The 5,975-nt window shown below is 40.3% G+C and overlaps 1 long non-coding RNA gene across 1 annotated transcript; it reads left to right on the forward strand.

Moving 5' to 3' along the window:
- Nucleotides 1–221: 221 nt before the first annotated feature.
- Nucleotides 222–3,926, forward strand: LOC122190481. The gene is made up of 3 exons (XR_006182142.1): nucleotides 222–488; nucleotides 1,285–1,511; nucleotides 1,615–3,926. It is a non-coding gene; the product is annotated as an uncharacterized LOC122190481 (long non-coding RNA).
- The last annotated feature ends 2,049 nt before the right edge of the window (nucleotides 3,927–5,975 follow it).

Consider the following 5,975-nt stretch of genomic DNA (forward strand, 5'->3'; position numbering starts at 1 on the left):
CAGGAAAGGAGGGTGAAGTGGCACACTTGAGCTTCAGTAGGGTGAACTGGGGTTGTTGCTTTGTATGTAGATACAATCCTCATGTGCTTCTTACAAAAATAAACAGTACTTTTTCATGTGCACTTAAAATCTTTGATGCTAAAAACAGTAGCTGCCCTAATTTAGTCAAGGTAGATGAAATGTAATAGAGAGAAGAACCCACTCCTAGGGATTAGAAGACACGTTAGTCCCATCTTTATTCTTTCTGAGGTCCATTGGCTCCTGTTTGTACATTCTACTATCAATCTTCTGTCTGCTCAGAATTTTTTTTTTAGAGGGACCTATTCCCAGGAAAGAAAATGGGAGATAATTTTAACTTATTCAGAACAGCTGTTGAGCAAAAGGAGATGAGTAGTCCAGTTACGTACTAGAAGACTGAAAAGACCAGTGGCAGTTTTGTTGTGCCATTTCCAGACTTCAGCAGGCTTTCAGCACAGTGTCTCTTGCAGGTAAGGTTTCACACTGCAGCTGGCTTGATCTAACAGTGTGCTGCTAAAATGGGTGGGCTGCCTCCTCTGCCATTCCTTTCTGTGTCTTGCTGCTCCATACCCTGCATGGCTTGGCAGCATAACCAAGCTGATCTGACTCACTAGATACTCAGAATACGCACTTTCTTGAGCTGCAACAGTTTTTTGTGAGCTCAGAGAACTGAAATGACCAAGATTAAGATAAGTGCCAAGCAAGAACTGTGCAGCTCATGGTGGGAGGAAGAGTAGAAAGAGAAATGAAAAAACTAGCTTTTTCACATAGTGGTGACCTTTACAATAGATGTGCTATGCTGTGAGCCCTCTTACACATTACAGTAGAAGAAAGAAGTCTATGAGGTGACACCTTCCATTGGTATCATGGAAATGTTTCTCTGTCTTACATTGAAGGACTTCAATTAATTGAGCGGCTGGTAAGGACTGCAAACCACAGAAGCAGACAGGATGTTTATCTTACACAAGAATTACTGCCTAGAAGCCTTAGCAGGTGAAAAATTCTCTTTTTCCTCTATACAAAGAAACTAATATCTATTGCAATAGTCTAGTGTGAGATAAACTATCGACATATTGTCTAAATAAGCAAGACAGTCAAGCAGGAAGGGACAGCGTGCAAACACATGGCCATTTAGATTTGATCAAGAAGTGAACAATGTTTTAAGTCTGTGTATAAATGCTTTCACTTTCAAAAAAAAATAAGCCACAAGTAATTTACTTGCTAAGAAGTGCTAATTTCCTTTTTTTTTTTTCCTCCATTTACCAGATATTTGAAGTGCACAAATGAAAAAAGGATTCCAGAAATAAATAGAAGAGAGTATTGCTTAAACTCCTGGGAGAGTCACTCTACCAACCTATAGCCCCAACTGTGGTCATATGGAAAACCAACCCAACAATTAACAACCACTTATCTTTTCTGCCACCTTGTATCTGAAATAAACCCTTTGAACAGTAGGATCAGAGCAAAGGAAGGAGAAAGGAGAAACGAACAAGGTAAGCTTACAAGATTACGAATATTCTTTACATTTCAAACTGTTTCCTTAATTAGGAATACAGACGGTTGTCTGCATCTTTCCTCTCTTTTTGCTCTCTGCAGCTCAGACCAACACTGGGCACCTGATGTGTTCCTGCAATCAAGCAACAGGCACGCAGACTTCTGGGTTTCTGAGGGATGCTTAGAATATAGGGAAGAATGAAAATGAAGAGATTATAGGCAGGTTGGGATAATAGATGCTAAGCAAAGCTTTTACGTCTCCCATATTTGGCCAATTATGCAAAGAGAGAATCTGCACAGGTAAGCAGCACGTAGGAATGAGTGTCAGAAGACTTCTCTGGGACAGTGTTACAAGACTGATTATCCCTTTATGTGAGTACGATCACCATATCCACCTGGCACTAACAGCTAATAAAAAAACATCCCAAGGTAGCTTTTAACAGAGCTTTCATGCGTGGCTCTGTCAGTTGCTTTAGGTGCAACAATGCATCCCATATAGAAGGGTAAAACCCAGGTTAAATACAGAATTAGCACATAACAAAGGAAGGACATCATGCTTGAATCTCTCCCAGTAGCTAAGTCTTCCCTCATTAGCAAGGCAGAGCAGTGATATTTCTGTCCAAGTGTTCAGACTAATTGAAAAGTGAGGCAATCAATTGCTAATTTCATAGCTTCTCTGGTTCCTGTAAAAATAAAACTTTGTCATGATCCATTCATTAGATTTCTCACCACACCAGCACAGATGACTCCTTATGCCATTGTACTTCCATAAGGAATTACAATCAGCAACACAGGAAGTCTAAGTAAGAGAGCATGGAAAACCATCAATAGCAGAGAGAGCACCACAGCGTAACAAACGCTTATCCACATGAGTGGCTCCCACCAGAGGAAAGATGTAATTTGTAGCTGCTTCAGTTTCAATTGTGGAGACTGAGAAAAAAGAAAGACTTCCTTCTTTTGTGCTGGAATCTCTTTCATGATGAAGCTATCAAATTCAAATACCAATCATTTGACAGGCTCTTCTTTAGACATACTCAGCAATTCATTTACTACTTAAAAGCCAGCTGACACTGCCAAAATGAATGAGGGTTTGGCAAATAACTTAAGACTAAGAATCTCCCCTCTAAATTTAGTGAGTGCTGTGTTCTATTGTTTATCACAGAGGACGTTTATTGGATGGACTAAAATCCCAATATAGTAGGAACATATTTAAACATAAAATGCCTACCATAAAGTTATTAATATAAACCTATTTTTGAGAAGCTAGGGAGACCAGACGAGAAAAACTTTCTGAAAATAATGGATGACTTCAGTGTGACACCAGCTGTGCGCAGGCTGGTATACAGTTACACCAGATACCTATTTTGCACAATAGGTCTCATGATAGGTAAGAGTGTGTTACAGGATGGATCCACATTAAATTGTGACAATTTTGGCTTCTGCACCATTAGAAGAAACTGCTCAGCTGATTAGAATTATGTTGTTTCTGTAAATCAATCCCTCACATGGGATGTTAAAAGAAAAATTATTTTGTGAGTAGCAAATGTAAGCACGCTGATCCATGCACAAGTATCCTGCTGGTATGTAAACGTCCCCCATGTTTCTACCATTAAAGCTCAGTCATGGGAGTGCAGCCAACTGCACTGACAGGTAAGCAGTGTAACTCCAATACAGAGCCCAGAAACATACCTGAAGATAGAGAAGTTTAAATCAAGGGCTGGGGACCAGGAATTCTCAGTTTTACTTCCTTTTCGAGCACTGCAAGGCAATAGGGCATATGGCAAGTCATTACAAACCATCATGCAAAGCCTCCTGGAAAACAAAGATAGCTCATTCACCTGAAAAAGAAAACACATAGAGTATCTACTCCAGAGAAGTACTTAGAACACTAATTAGGGAACTGTTCTTTTCTCTTATCTCCATTTCAGTCTACTCTCTTCATTATAGGATAAGTCCATCTCTAGCAAAGAGAATTTTACACATGAGAGAAAAAATATTAGAGCATAAACTTCACTTCCAAGTCATGGCCTTTTTTGCATTTTTTTGTTTTTTTTTTTTAAACCTCATAAGATTAACAGAATTCAATAATTCTAATCCATGGATGAAAGACTTAAAAAATACTCCAAAACATAACAGTCATACATTTCAGTGAATGAAACGAAGTGGAAAAAAATAGAAGACTCATCTATGCCTTAGTAAAGAGTGTCAGAAGCAAAGCAGCTATGAAAGAAAAGTAAAGAGAAGCTCAGTGACTAAAAATGGGAGCTATGAAACAGATTCTCAGCATATATGAACACTTCACCTTTCACGCTGAAAAAAAATAAATTATTTCAAGATACAGTTTTAAGCTGATTGTTGTTGTTTTAAAAAGAAGACCAAGCGTGGAGTATTTCCATCAGTAATAACCTTCCCATGTGAGCAAATGTATTTCTCCCTTAGTTTGCTGATCTGTCATGGCAATGCCAGCTTAAAAAAATTTCACCCACCAGCAGTTTGATCCTGTTCTCTGCTTCATGACAGTGCATGTTTGTGAGGTCCTGGAGTGAACAGGTTTTGGACTGACTGCACCCCCAGTCCCCGCCTAAACCCTGCTTTTTCTTCCAGATGGATCACCCCTCAGCTCCACAAATGGCAGATTGGGAGACTTCAAACTGTCAGAAAGATGGGGCTTTCTGGTGCCTAGAAAGTGCTCAAACAGCCCTGCCATCAAATGCCCTACTTCATGCACAATAAACATTTTATTTAAACATTAGCTGGCTCTGTCTCCCAGAGAAGTTGTTCCTGACATCATGGGTTCACCTGGTTTTTCCCATCCCATGTCTCCATTTCCTTTTGGCATAGAAAGATGTTTTTTCACAGCATTACAATGGACAGGAATGGGGAATTTGCCCAGCTGAAAAATAGATTTTGCCTTTGTTTTGCTCAAGTTAGTTCTTGAGGGATGTATCCCCCCCTTATTGCATGTACAAACATGAGTACACATGCCAGTGCCTAGGGACAGGAAACCACAGGGGTGGCTTCATTGGAGTCTGGCTTAGCCAGTTTACATGGCCACTGAATTAAAATCCTGTAAGCCCTAAAGCTATTCTTTGTAGCAATAGCCATACAGCCACTGTTTTGCTGTAACTGTGTACGCAACGAGAACACAATGGATCAAAGTAGCAACCCACAAATAAATAAACCACCTCTCATGTTTACTCCACTTAATTTGATGATTTCTTAATGTGATCTTCCACTCTGACAGCAGACACCTATGGAACCTTATCTCTCAGGGTCACTTGTAATTAATTTGATTCCTGTCAGCAAAGATGATCAGCTAACCCAGTCAAGTCAGCTATAACAGCTTCCTCAAGGAGACAGAATTTGCATGAAGCCAGAGAGGATGACCCGCCATTTTTTTTTTCTTTCTTTTTTTTTTTTTTTTTTTTTTTGTCACAATCTCTTTAAAATCTAGAAAGAAGGGAAAAATTTCCTAATATGCTGATAGAGAAGACCACTCAGGAGAGCCCTTCTATCAACCTGGCATGTCAAAGCACCAAGAATTAGCAAGGGCAAAGTGGATGCAATGCTTCATGGCTGATAGAGAAGTCAGTCAGTCCAAAAGCAAAGAGGAGAAAGACAGAAAAGGCACTCGTTGATCTAGCCTAGGCAATGAGAATTTGAAATTATAAGAGGGATAATTTTTCATGATCTTAGGAAAGAAACAGTTCTCTGTGTTGGGCAAACAGGACAAACAGCACTGCCATTGCAGGGCAGATAAGTGGACAAAGCACTCAGCGCTGGTACAGAGCCTGCTGCTTGACCCAAACCAGGCTGTGAGTCTGAGGCTTCATAGCCAGCCATGATGCTGTGCCGTGCTCTATGTGCCCCACACAGCCCTGCCCCCCCGCTCTGCCTTCACATCAGCAATAGTACTTGTGCAGCCAGGGGCTCAATTGTAACAAGCGGATGATCCAAAGTAAGGCTCATCCATACATCTTCATGGCATGACCACTATTTTCAACAGCAATGTGGTCTTAAGCTGACTGTGAAGCCATACCTGACTCTACAACAGATGTCTGAACATCAAAAATGGCCAATCATATTTACAACATAAGTGCAACTTACTCTTCCACTGCAAGGAAATGATCTGGGGTTTTAAAAACCAGCAGGCTGCTTGTTTCTGTAATTATATCTAATAATGGTATGTTTCTCCTGTCCTAAACCCTGCTGATCTGAAAGAGCATACTTCCAGACACCTACCAAATGACTGATTAATCCACAGCCCAACTGAGGGAAATATGTGAGCAAGTTGACGGTGAGCGCCAGTTTCAGAGAGGGGTCACTGTGGAAAAGAACACTGGGAGGAAGAACGAAATTTGCTCAAGCTCTCTCAGAGCCCTAAACATCTTTTTCAAAATATTTGAGTTTAAAAAAAAAAAAAAAAATCCATTCTGTTAGCTCCAAACACACTGCTGCTGCTG

This window comes from Lagopus leucura, unplaced genomic scaffold, assembly GCF_019238085.1.
Source record: "Lagopus leucura isolate 7727_CA_CO unplaced genomic scaffold, USGS_WTPT01 Super-Scaffold_100159, whole genome shotgun sequence".
Taxonomy (NCBI): domain Eukaryota; kingdom Metazoa; phylum Chordata; class Aves; order Galliformes; family Phasianidae; genus Lagopus; species Lagopus leucura.